Consider the following 14,301-nt stretch of genomic DNA (forward strand, 5'->3'; position numbering starts at 1 on the left):
GAGAAGAATCGGCCCCAAAAAGAGAGAGGCCTGTATGGCTACCCGATCGAGGTGGGCGACAAGCTCTGGAAGACCACCAGATAATCCTAAAGAGATAGGGTGAGATTTTGGCTATCAAGAAATAGTAGTCCTAAAGGTTGGTCATTAGCTCTAAAAAAAAAAACCACAACCAAACTGGTTTTGCAGGTTAATGTGAAGGATTGATTTGGTAAGATGAGGTCTCTCTCTCTCTCTCTCTCTCTCTCTCTCTCTGTGTGTGTGTGTGTAGACATCTGTCCATCCAATAATAATAATAATAATAATAATAATAATAATAATAATAAGACATGGTTATCAAACATCAAAAACATCTGCTAGACTATCCCACCTCCTTTATATGGATGATCTGAAGCTGTATGGAAAAACATCATCTGAAATAGAATCGCTGCTCAACACTGTCCGTATATATAGCCAAGATATTGTAATGGAGTTTGGCTTGGACAAATGTGCCACACTTACTATCAAACAAGGAAAAATAGTGAAAACTGAAGGAATCAAGATGCCCCACGAAAATAACATTAAGAGTCTGGATGAGGAAGAGTACTACAAATACTTGGGTATCCTTCAAGCTGACAACATCAAGCACACTGAAGTCAAGAAAAAGATTAGAGGTGAATACATCAAGAGAGTGAAGAAGATCTTAAAATCCAAACTCAATGGAGGAAATACCATAAAGGCAATCAACACCTGGGCAATCCCAGTCATTAGATACACAGCTGGAATAGTGGACTGGACTCAAGCAGAACTAAAAGCAATGGATAGGCAGACCAGAAAAATAATGACAATGAATCACGCCCTTCATCCACGCAGTGACATTGATAGACTTTATCTACCAAGGCAAATAGGTGGGCGTGGAATGCTACAAGTACATCAGATGGTTGAAGAAGAAAAAATGGCTTTGGAAGAATATCTGAAGAACAATGATGAAGATGCACTGAAATTAGTATATCAGGAAGGCTTACTAACTACTGGAGAGACCAAACTGGCCTACAAGAAAGACCAAATGAAGAACAGAATAGAGGCATGGGAAGACAAAGCACTACATGGCCAATACATGAAAAAAATAGCTGGGAAAGCAGATAATAATAAAACCTGGCAATGGCTAAGAGCAGGAAAATTGAAGAAAGAGACCGAGGGACTAATTCTGGCTGCACAAGACCAAGCCTTAAGGACAAATGCATACAAAGTCAAAATTGAGAAGACAGCAACAGACAGTAAGTGCCGCCTATGCAAAGAAGCTGAAGAAACAGTGGACCACTTGGTAAGCTGTTGCAAGAAGATTGCACAAACTGATTACAAGCAGCGGCATGACAAAGTAGCAACAATGGTGCATTGGAAGATCTGCAAAAAATATCATTTGCCTGTAAGCAAAAACTGGTGGGATCATAAAATAGAGAAAGTCATAGAAAATGATAAAATTAAACTGCTCTGGGACTTCAGAATTCAAACAGACAAGCACCTGCAACATAACACCCCAGACTTAACAATTGTCGATAAGAAAGACAAAAAAGTCTGGATAGTGGACGTGGCAGTGCCTGGAGACAGCAGAATAGAAGATAAGAACTGAGAAGATAACAAAATACAAGACCTACAAATAGAAATAGAAAGACTGTGGCAAAAGCAAGCAAGGGTAGTACCAATAGTCATAGGCTCCTTGGGTGCAATCCCAAAACAACTGGAGCACCACTTGAACACCATTGGCATTGACAAATTTGCTATTAGTCAATTGCAAAAGGCGGCCTTACTAGGAACTGCTTCCATCCTGCGACGATACCTGTAATACCATCAAACATCCACATCTGCCTATCCCAGGTCCTGGGTAAGGACTCGATAGGTAGACAAAATGCCAAATCCAGTCTGAACATCTGGCTGACTGTGCGATGATCGATAATAATAATAATAATAATAATATTGGAAGGGACCTTGGAGGTCATCTAGTCCAACCCTCTGCTCAGGCAGGAAACCCTATACCATTTCAGACAAATGCCTGTCCAGTCTCTTCTTAAAAACTTCCAGTGTTGGAGCATTCACCGCTTCTGGAGGCAGGTTGTTCCACTGGTTAATTGTTCTAACTGTCAGGAATTTTTTCTTTAGTTCTAGGTTGTTTCTCTCTTTGATTAGTTTCAATCCGTGTCCTGCCTTCAGAAGCCTTGGAAAATAGCTTGACTCCCTCTTCTTTGGGGCAGCCCCTGAGATATTGGAAGACTGCTATCATGTCCCCCCCCCGTCCTTCTCTTCATTAAACTACCTATCCTACCTATCTATCCATCCTATCTATCCAACCAGCTGCCATCTGTATGTCCATCCATCCATCCATCCATCCATCTATCCATCCATCTGTAGAATTAAACTAAATCTAAAACTCCTCTCTTGTTATATATTTGTCTCACTAATGATGGCTTATCTCCCAGACAGAAAGGACACTGGGGACCACAGTTTCTGGGCCTTCTCCTTTCCTTACAAATCCCCATAAGGAAAACTACTTTTCCCATAGTCCCCAACCCCTGGACTTTGTAGCATTCAAGGAGTGTCTGAAATAAGGAAAGTGATGTGCGGTGATCTGAACCAGAGGCAATTTTTTGAAAAGCAAGACTTCTTCATATGAATGTTGTGGATGGAAAATGTTCATACACTCAGCCAACTAATTACCAGCTTTGGCACCATCTCTGCTCCTCTCTGGTCACCACTGAGTCACATTTCCAGCTGGTGGTTCTTCACAGCTGCCGCAGTCAGTTGAGAAGCCTGACAGAAGGTGGAGTGAAGGAACTTCTCAGCTCCAGATAATGGTAACAAGACCGTCACAGTTAAAGAAATAAAACAGAATCGGTTACAAAGCTTTAAACAGCTTGGAGCTTGGCAATCTGAGAGACTGCCGATGTCAGTAGGAACCTGTCCAGACATTAAAGTCAGCAGGTCAAACCCTCTTAAAGATGCACCCACTTTCTGAGATCATTTGTTATTCCCAATGTTTGGAGCTGTGCTCACGCCCTACTCTCTGTTGCTTATAAGACAGGAATCAGGGCTTTGCAGACAGGCCTTTTCAGTCTGAATTACAGGCAGTGTAAGAGCCGATGGGATGTAGGAGTGAATGTGTTGATCATGGAGACCCAAGTTCACCCAAAATCACAGGCTTGTTTTTGTGGGTCAAAATTGGACAAAGGAGTGCTATGCACAGCATCTGCAGCTTCTAGACCAGGGCTCTCCAAACCTGGCAACTTGGATGAGGACTTTAGATGCCAGTAGATTTCAGAAGTGCAGGGATATAAAAATGGACTTGGGGGAGGATATGTTGCCCACCCTGATTTAATCAACATTCTTATCAATACAGCATACTAAGTGCTGCATAGAGCAGGGTCTTCAAACTTGGCAACTGTAAGACTTGTGGACTTCAGCTCCCAGAATTTCTCAGCCAGCCACGCTGTCTGCGGAATTCTGGGAGATGAAGTCCACAAATCTTAAAGTTGCCAAGTTTGGAGACCCATGTTCTAAGGCAGTGTTTCCCAAACTTGACATTTTAAGGCATGTGGACTTCAACTCCCAGAATTCCACAGCCAGCAATGCTGGCTGTGGAATTCTGGGAGTTGAAGTCCACATGCCTTAAAATTGTCAAGTTTGGGAAACACTGTTCTAAGGAATGGTGGGATAGCATTGCGAAACGTCTCGTGGAAAATGGGAGCTACCCAAACTTGTGGAGGAATTGGGAAGGAACACTGTCTGGGATTTCAAGTCTTGTGCTTGATCTCCGCCTATAGCTCTTTCTTTGCTCATCATCTTCTCCCTGGTTTTGCACGTAAAGTAACTGCCTCTTCAGCTGGTGGCCAGCTCCATCTGTCAGCTTCACAGAATCTTAATCAGCCGTTTCATCAGTAAGACCTAGGCTGGTTGGTTCCTGGTTCTCCCCTCCCCAACCATCCCCGTCTCTTTCTCTCTCTCTCATGCAGAAGCACACACACATACTTTCCTGCTGATTGGTGGCTAGATTTAAGAACAATCAAGGTCACCCAAATCACTTTGGGGATGGGCGACAGGAATGATGGAGGCTATCCATTCTGGTTTCATGCTTTCAGCCTTGCAACATTTCCTAGATTGGTCTGTTTGTTTATTTATTTTAGTCTTAGGTCACCAGACAGTGATTGTTACAAGAAGGAAATTTCCTGGGAGTAGATAACAAAAGGGGGGGATTGTAATTCAGTTTCTGTTGTAGTTTTCGTGTCAGTTTAATGGCAACTGTTTAAACACAACTTGGGAAGCTAAGTTAGTATTAATGTGGATTTGTGTTTCTGTGCGGGATTTAGCATGTTTTGCAAAGCAGGACTTTTCTTTTTTTAGTCCACAAACCCAGAAAATGGATTAATCCAATAATCAGGCTTAATGTGCAGAGTGAAAAACGATTAGAATCACCCAGTGAAGGAGGCAGTGTTTCAGTTCTTCAGGGATTTTGCTGCATGGAAATATTGTCATAGTGACTGAAGTCAGAGGCCCAGGAAGAAGGAGACTCTTAAAAAAAACAAAAACAAAATAAGGAAACACCAGGGGGGGAGAATAAAAACACCCCCTCCAAAAATCAATAGGAGAGGGAGATGCATGCTGAAAATGAAGAAAGTTGTGTAATTTTAATGGGCTTTGAATATTGCTCCCGTTGGAAAAAAAGAGAAGTTAGGAATTCATTAGAATGGAAAGAAAATATTACAGACATTTGAAAAGCTGATTTTCCAGAGCTGAAATGTTAGTTCTGATCCTTAACTACTTCTCGTTTTGCTGCAGTTTCTTTTATAACAACAATAACAACAACAATAATAATAACAACAATAATGTTGGAAGGGACCTTGGAGGTCATCTAGTCCAACCCCCTGCTGAGGCAGGAAACCCTATACCAGGGGTGTCAAACTCAATTTCATAGAGGGCCGCATCAGCATTGCCGTTGCCCTCAGGGGGCTGGGTGGGTATGGCCAGGGTGGGTGCGGCCTACTGGATGGGCGTGGATAGAGTGGGTATGGCCTACTGGGTGGGTGTTGCCAACTCTACATCATTTGCATCAAGGGTGCCTGTGGGGGCCTGGGCAGCAGTGGGACAGATCTGAGGGTCTCTGGCAGAAGGGGGTGGGAGCAGGGCAAGTGCCAAGGGATGGTCCATTGGAGGAGCCTCACTGTTTCTCTCAGGCCATGCGGGCATGGAGCTAAGACTGAATGCATTTCAGCATAGATGGCCACCACAAAATTGTACATTGGCTTCCGGCTGGTCTGGGCCAGGGCCAAGGCAGAGGGGGCCGTTCCCTCACTGTTTCCGGATGGCTTCGTGGGCCACATGAAACCATTTCACGGGCCGCATCTGGTCCCCGGGCCTTGTGTTTGACATGTCTGCCCTATACCATTTCGGACAAATGGCTGTCCAGTCTCTTCCTAAAAAACTTCCAGTGTTGGAGCATTCACCACTTCTAGAGGCAGATTGTTCCACTGGTTAATTGTTCTAACTGTCAGGAAATTTCTCCTTAGTTCTAGGTTGCTTCTCTTCTTGATTAGTTTCCATCCGTTGCTTCTTGTCCTGCCTTCTGGCGCTTTGGAGAATAGCTTGGCTCCCTCTTCTTTGGGGCAGCCCCTGAGATATTGGAACACTGTTATCATGTCCCCACTCGTCCTTCTCTTCATTAAACTAGACATACCCGATTCCATCAACCTTTACTTATATATTTTAGCCTCCAGTCCTCTACCCAGCTTTTTTCCAAAGACGTGCCACTCAACTCTGTATGAGCAGCAGTCATGGATAGGGTGATACTGAAATTTAGTCTACAGATAGTCCTTGACTTATGACTGGTCATTTATCAACCGTTCAAAGTTACGATGGACCTCCCTGGTGATACTTATGAGCTTATTCTGAAGTTCTAATAGCCACTCCTCCTCTCTGGTCATGTGAGCACATTTGCAATGTCCCATAGTCATATGACTGCCTTTTATGACAGTTTTGCCAAAAATTATTTCCAGTTTTTTGGGGCAAAACTAGCCCAATAGTAAACCATATTTTCCCATCCAATATCAGAGACCAGGTTGGCTGAGAATGCGGGGTTCTAAAGTTAGAGCAAGTATGGGCACCTTGCATGACATCAATCCTCAGATTCATTTTTGTTGTTCCCAACAGCCCACACAACTGAGCAGGGGGTTGGACTAGAAGATTTCCAAGGCCTCTTCCAACTCTGATATTCTGTTTCTGTTACAAATGTGTTGCTAGAACTTTAATGGGCCAAATAAACTTTTGGGCAAGGCGATTCTTTGCTTTTTTAAGACACTACACCCCATCATCAGTAATGTGCTTCACCTCTCAAGCCTCTCTAGAAAACCTCAATAACCTCCCCCCAATCTTACTGCAGGATTATCAGAGACAAAGGAAAGCTGACGGTTTGATAGCTTCCTCGATAAAAGGCATCTTCCCTTGAAAGGGAGCATGGGAAGTCTAAGCTAAGATGTAATCATCCTAAAAAGTATTTCTGAATCTCTGCAGAATAAATTTTCCCCGCCATTGTGCAAATTCAGCTGTCCGATGAATCACTTGGGCTGTGCAATCCAGAAGTGCAGCTTTCTAAATCTTGGCATATATCTTTCTCCTTTCTCTCTCTCCCTCCCTCCCTCCCTCCCTCCATTTGATTGGGCACATCCAGACCATCTAATCATCATCTGATGCAACAGTCATCACATCAAGTGACAGACATGCCTGGCTGAGCCAGACCTTGTCAGGTACAAATAGTATGGCTTATCTCTTCTGCCGCAAAAGCCTTCGGTGCCTGAACTTTTGAGATTGCCTTCAGAGCAGAATTTGGGGGGCCTTGTATATTCTTCCCTTCCCTTCTACCAGTGAGAGTCTTCAGCAAAGTAGTTCATTTAGCATCCACATAAGCAAAAACAGACCTTAATTCAAGAGCATCCTGTCGCATTATCTCTGCAGCCAGATTTGGCTTCTGGTAATAATAACAATAACAACAACAACTACTACTACAATAATAAATCAATTGCAAAAGGTGGCCTTACTAGGAAGTGCTTCCATCCTGCGACGATATCTGTAATACCATCAAACATCCACATCTGCCTATACCAGGTCCTGGGTAAGGACTCGATAGGTCAGTAGTTCTCAACCTGTGGGTCGGGACCCCATTTGGGGTCGAACGACCATTTCATGGGGGTCGCCAAACAACGCAGTCTGCCATTTTTTCCCCTTTTCCTTAGCTGTGCTACTCCCTTTTATTCTATTGGCTTTTGAAAGCCAATAGAATAGACTCTCTTGAATAGAGTCTAATTCGATTGGCTTTCAAAAGCCAATAGGAATTGTGCAGGCTGTCTCTGCCCTGCTGAGCCCACCAAAAGTCCCATTCTGCAATCGGTGCTGCACCAGTTGAGTAGTCCTTGACTTACGACCGGTTGAGTAGTCCTTGACTTACGACCGATTGGGGGTCACGGCATTAAAAAGGTTGAGAACCACTGCGATAGGTAGACAAAAATGCCAAATCCAGTTTGAACATCTGGCTGATTGTGCGATGATCAATAATAATAGTAATAAAGTTGGAAGGGACCTTGGAGGTCATCGAGTCCAACCCCCTGCTCAAGCAGGAAACATTATACTATTTCAGGCAAATGGCTGTCCAGTCTCTTCTTAAAAACTTCCAGTGTTGGAGCATTCACCGCTTCTGGAGGCAGGTTGTTCCACTGGTTAATTGTTCTAACTGTCAGGAAGTTTCTCCTTAGTTCTAGGTTGCTTCTTTCCTTGGATAGTTTCCATCCGTTGCTTGTTGTCCTGCCTTCAGGCGCTTTGGAGAATAGCTTGACTCCCTCTTCTTTGGGGCAGCCCCTGAGATATTGGAAGACTGCTATCATGTTCCCCCTGGTCTTCATTCAGTTCTTCAAACCTCACCTGCTCACTTATTCTTGCTGTCCTCACTTCTCCTTTGAGACCTCCACACATTCAAGTTGCAAGAGAGGAGATGTGTACAAGGAAAGCAGAATAGAATACAGTAGTACCTTGCTACCCAACTACCTTGAAACTCATCTAATTTGATACTCAATGCATTCTTATGTGAAAATTTTGTCCCATATGCTCATGTTTTGTTTGACACTCAATGCGCAAGCTAGTACTTGTCAGTGTTGGCTGCCTTGTGAATCACTAAATCACTCTTTATAGGAAAAAATTGTTCGGTACTCATTGTTTTTAGTACTCCTCACACCTCCCAGAACCAAGTAAGGTTGAGTACCGAGATACCACTGTAGTGTTTCTGATTTTAAGATATGTGAAGTTCAACTTCCAGAATTCCCCAGCCAGCTGGCTGTAGAATTAATGGGAATTAAAGTGGAAATACCTTCTGGACATTGAAGTCCATATATCCTAAATCCACATACAGATAATCCTTGCCTTACAACTGTTCAAAGGTACAATGGCCTTTACAAAAGGGACTTATAACCTGTCTTCCTACTTGCAACCATTGCGGTGTTGAAGGAAAAATCTTCATCAGGATCCAGTCCAAGCTGGGAATAATCAAAATGGAGACTGCTTTAGAAAGAAGGTTGTAGTTTATTGAAGAGGAGAGCCAGACAGAAAGATGGTTCTGGAAAAACTGACCACACGTAGCTGGGAGTGGTGGATTTTTGTACCTTCTTGAGTGTTTGTTTGCAGTCCTTCCTGTTTGAGGCTTTGTATTTCCTGTCTAATGTACTTTGACCTGAGTCTGAGTGTGCCCTTTTGGTATTGGTGGGTTAATCCTATTATGCCCCCAAAGGTCATGTCTTTAAAGTTTGTGTGGGGTATGTAGATTTTAGAGGTCTTTGTCTTCCTAATCTCACAGCTTCTAGCTTCCTGGCCCCAACCTTCCTGAATGGATTATTGAATTTGCATTTCTAAAAGCTGGCCTCTGCCTAGGGCAGGGGTAGGCAACCTTGGCTCCTTTATGACTCGTGGACTTCAACTCCCAGAATTCCTGAGTCAGCTATGCTGGCTTAGGAATTCTGGGAGTTGAAGTCCACGAGTCATAAAAGAGCCAAGGTTGCCTACCCCTGGCCTAGGGGCTGGGGCTGATTTCTGGGGGCTGATTTCTTTTTTAAGATCTTCTCCATTATTCCTTTGGGGACATATATTCTGCCTTTTTAATATTTCCCAAAATGTTTCTTTCTCTTGATTCTTCCCACAGCAGCATTCCCAGGATGACATGATCAAAATCCAGGCCCTCGGCAACCAGTCTGAATTTACAATGTTTGCAGAGTTCCGGGTTCATATGTTCCCCATATGTGACCTTCCTTGCTGGCTTCCGACAAGTAAAGTCAATAGTGGATCTGCTTATCAACTGAATGTTTCATTTAACCACTGTGGCAAAAAAAAGCTCATAAAATCGTGACTCACTTTTAAAAAAAAACCCCTTGTTTAGCAACATAAATTTTGGTCTCAACTGTGGATGTAAGTCGAGGACTATCTGTACTTTAAGGCTGAGAAACATTGAGTTAGAATCTTGATTTGGCTTGATTCTTGGAGGGGCATCCATACAATCATATGGAACAGAGATGGGGGAAACTATGGCTCTTTTATGACTGGTGGACTTCAACTCCCAGAATTCCTGAGCCAGCCATGCTGAGGGGAAAGGGAGAGGTTTCCATGCTGAGCCATGCTGGCTCAGGAATTCTGGGAGTTGAAGTCTACAAGTCATAAAAGAGCCAAGGTTACCTACCCCTGGCCTAGAGGGAGCTGGGTTGTGTGGTTAGCATAAACCTAGACCAGGGGTAGGCAAACTTGGCTCTTTTATGACTGGTGGACTTCAACTCCCAGAATTCCTGAGCCAGCCATGCTGAGGGGAAAGGGAGAGGTTTCCATGCTGAGGCATGCTGGCTAGGGAATTCTGGGAATTGAAGTCCGTGAGTCATAAAGGGGCCATAGTTCCCCACCCCTGATATAGAAGATATATTTCCTGCCTGAGCAGGGGTTTGGACTAGAAGACCTCCAAGGTCCCTTCCAACGGATTGTTATTATTGATTGTCACGCAGTCAGCCAGATGTTCAGACTGGATTTGGCATTTTTGTCTATCTATCGAGTCCTTACCCAGGACCTGGGATAGGCAGATGTGGATGTTTGATGGTATTACAGATATCGTTGCAGGATGGAAGCAGTTCCTAGTAAGGCCGCCTTTTGCAATTGACTAATGGCAAATTTGTCAATGCCAATGGTGTTCAAGTGGTGCTCCAGTTGTTTTGGGATTATTATTATTATTGTTGTTGTTGTTGTTGTTGTTATTAACTATACCTGTACTTTTCAGTGTTTTTAACAATCCAATTTGGAGCCATGTTTCATTTCTGGTCATTCAGAGGCACATCCCTGCCATTTTTTAGCAGCAGTATGCAAATGTTTTTGCATGGGTTTCCCGCAGAGTGTTTTTTTCTTTTTCTTCTCTTTCACTTCCCAGTTTAGCCCACAGCTCTGAGATTATCTAGAACTCTCTCATTTAAGCATTAGCCAAGCTTGACCTGCACTTTTCAAGAGGTATCTAATTAGTCACTGTCAGAAAAAAAAGAGATGCTGGGTAGCATTATTTTGATCATATTTCTTTATAAATTAACCTAATTTACACTTCCAGGAGTTACATGAAAATGAGAGCCTGGCTTATATTTAATTTTGGCAATATATTCTGAGCTAAAAATGTTTATTTTTAGGATCAGGTTTGTGTGTGTGTGTGTGTGTGTGTGTGTGTGTGCCTGTGTCTGCGCGTGGGTGTGTATTACTTGTATCAGAGATAACGTACCTTTTGGAATGATGTGCGGCTCTTACTGCATATTTTAAGAAAAGAATATCTGCAAACGTCTGCAGCTTTCAGGTGAAATTCCTACAAGGTTAAGTGTTTTAGATAAAGATGTATGAAAATGCATAAAGGAGAGAAGAATAAAAATGTTAAGGCATCAGATTTTAAAACCGACATGAAGCCGCCGGGGTGAAATCTTCCGTTGCCATGGGGTGCAATATCATCAATACATTGATGATGCCCAATTATATCTTTCTGCCCCTGGCAAATTAAGCAATGCTGTGAATGTCTTATCCCAGTTGGAGATGGTGGAGGCCTGGGTGGAGGCAAACAGGCTTCACCTGAACGTTGGCAAGGCTGAGGGGCTTTTATTCTTGGGGGTCTTCTTCCAGTTCTGGGACCATGCCAGACAGAACCATTACACAGCTCCGGGGTCCTCCTTGACTTATGATTCCCGCTCAAAGGGCAGATGACAGTTGTGGCTAGGCAGAATGGGACAACTAACTCGCCACAACCGCCATGGCCAACCTGCCATGGGACAACTCGCCATGACAAACTCGCCCTAGGGCAGTGTTTCTCAACCTTGACAATTTTAAGGCATGTGGACTTCAACTCCCAGAATTCCACAGCCAGCGTTGCTGGCTGTGGAATTCTGGGAGTTGAAGTCCACATGCCTGAAAATTGTCAAGGTTGAGAAACACTGCCCTAGGGCAACTCACTGTGGGACAATTCAACCATTCGATTTAATTATTTAAAATATTTTTTAAAAAACAGCCAGCGTTGCTGGCTGTGGAATTCTGGGAGTTGAAGTCCACATGCCTGAAAATTGTCAAGGTTGAGAAACACTGCCCTAGGGCAACTCACTGTGGGACAATTCAACCATTCGATTTAATTATTTAAAATATTTTTTAAAAAATATTTTAATTTTTGTCATTCACGTTTCATTTTGTCCCTCATGATTGTATTCCTCTGTTTCTTTGATGTTAGTGTAACTCTTCTCCCACAGCAAGTTGTCCCGTGGTGCGTTGGCCACACAGCGAGTTGACTGCAGTGAGTTAATAATAATAATAATAATAATAATAATAATAATAATAATAATAATAATAATAGTAATAATAATAATAATAATAATAATAAAGTTGGAAGGGACCTTGGAGGTCATCTAGTCCAACCCCTTGCTCAGGCAGGAAACCCTATACCATTTCAGACAAATGGCTGACCAGTCTCTTCTTAAAAACTTCCAGGATTGGAGGCAGGTTGTTCCACTGGTTAATTGTTCTCACTGTCAGGAAGTTTCTCCTTAGTTCCAGGTTGCTTCTCCTTTAGTTTCCATCCATTGCTTCTTGTCCTGCCTTCAAGCGCTTTGGAGAATAGCTTGACTATAGTTGACCATGGCATGGCAAGTTGTCAAAGACCTGTGACTAGGAGGGCCTTTGACCTGCTTCATGTACGGCCCAGTTGTCCCCCTTCTTGCACCAGGAGGCTCTGCTCGTGGTCCTTCATGGCCTGGTCACCTCCCGGATAGACTATTGCAATGTGATCTACCTGGGGCTGCCCTTGAAAACTATCTGGAAGCTTCAGCTGGTGCAAATGTGGAGGTGCAGACAGTTTTGTGTGCCCCTAAAATGGCACATATGACATCTTTGCTCTGCTCTGTTCTGCTCTGCTCTGCTCTGCTTTGCTTTGCTTCTAGGTGCAATTCAAGTTCTGATTTTGCCTTTAAAGCTCTTCACGGCATGGAAATGCTTTACTTAAAAGTTCGTCTCCATCCAATTATATTATATCTACGTGGAAAAAACCAGCAAAAAAGTACCAAATCATGATCACATGATCTTGGGACATTGCAACCAGTCATAAATGCAAACCAGTTGCTAAGCACCCAAAATGCAGTCATGTGACCAAGGGGGGTGGTGAGATGTGTGTAGCAGTCGTAAGTTTGAGAACAAGTCATAAGTAAATTTGGGGGAGGGGAAATCTGTCATAACTTCGAACAGTCATTACGGGATTGGTTGTTAAGCAAGGACTATCTGTCCTTGGTAGTACTGTAATATTAGGTGTTATATAATTACACAAAGTTATAATCAACACAAAGTCGCCAAATTTGAAGAATACTGATTTATATTCTTTATATTAAGAATAGAAAGATAACTCGCATGGTTTTGTGCAGACCTCGGTGTGCACGTGTATCACCTCTTTTACGGGAGCTGCATCAGTTGCCGATTTGCTTCCAGGTGCAATTCAAGCTGCTAGTTGTCACCTTTAAAGCCCTTCGTGGCTTCGGACCAGGTTATCTGAGGGACCATGTCTTGCTAATCACATCCACCCAACCCACTAGGGCAAGGAGGCAAGGAATGTTGTGGGTCCTGTTGAAGGAAAGGTCTTCTTCATGGTTCAATCCAAGCCGGGAATAAACAACATGGCGACTGCTTTAGAAAGAAGGTTGCAGTTTATTGAAGGGGAGAGCCAGATAGGAAGATGGCTCTGGAAGAAAAGAGAGAGAGCACATGTAGGGAATGGGTTTTTATACTCTCTGGGGCTTTTGTCTGGAGATGTTTCCTGTTCCTGTTTGAGGCTTTGTATTTCCTGTGTCATGTACTTTGACCTGAATCTGAGTGTGCCCTTTAGCATCTGTGGATTAATCCTATTATGTCCTGTCTTAGAGTTTGGGTGGGGTATGTAGATTTTAGGTGTTTTTGTCTTCTTAATCTTCTAGCTGGGGGCCTCCAACCTTCCTGGATTATTTACATCCGCATTTCTACAGAGCTGGTTTCTGCTTGGGGGAGGGAGACTTGGGACTATTAAGAAAACTGGGCATGGTTTTCTGCCTCTTTAAGATCCTTTGAGAAAATATATTTTTCTGCCCTTTTAATATTTCCTTCTCTGGGGGGCTGACTTCCCACAGTCCTGTCCCCTAAGGAGGTATTTCTGGCTGGACCCAGAAGAAGGGCCTTCTCCATGGTGGCTCTCTCCCTTTGGATTATCATCCCTTCAGAAATTATATTGGTCCCCCAGTTTGACATTCTTTCGTAAGGCCCTGAAGACATGTTTTTGCCAGTGGGCCTGAGGAACCCACAGTGTGAGGGGGTCTGTCAAACGGGTTATTTGACTGTGTGTTTTCGCTGGGGATGTGTGTGGGGGGAGGTTGTTGTTGTTTTTTATCTTTATTCTTTTTTAAAAAAAATATTTTATTTTAATTTCTATACTGTGTTTTTATTGTTTGTAAACTGCCTAGAGTCGCTGTGAGTGAGTAGGTAGCTATATAAATTTTCTAAATAAATAAATTCTTTAACTTGTTCAGTAAAAGGGGCATTGTCCCTTCCTCCCTTCTCATCTCAACTAGGCTATATATTGCTGAAGAATTCAGTGGAATATTGATTAATTATAAAATTATATATATATATACGCGGGAGAAAACCCGAATAACCAAAGACCTACATACAAACACCCGCAAAAACCTCAGAAAACAAATATATATATCTTCAGGCTAGTGTTTTCAGCTTTGTGCTTCT

The 14,301-nt window shown here is 43.1% G+C and overlaps 1 protein-coding gene across 2 annotated transcripts in view; it reads left to right on the plus strand.

Annotated features, from left to right (window-relative positions):
- Window positions 1–14,301, plus strand: part of IGLON5 (IgLON family member 5) — a 114,973-nt gene that overhangs the window by 70,752 nt on the left and 29,920 nt on the right. The window lies entirely within an intron of this gene.

Source organism: Crotalus tigris, unplaced genomic scaffold (genome assembly GCF_016545835.1).
Source record: "Crotalus tigris isolate CLP2741 ecotype Arizona unplaced genomic scaffold, ASM1654583v1 scf7180000024119.3904262, whole genome shotgun sequence".
In the NCBI taxonomy this organism is placed as follows: domain Eukaryota; kingdom Metazoa; phylum Chordata; class Lepidosauria; order Squamata; family Viperidae; genus Crotalus; species Crotalus tigris.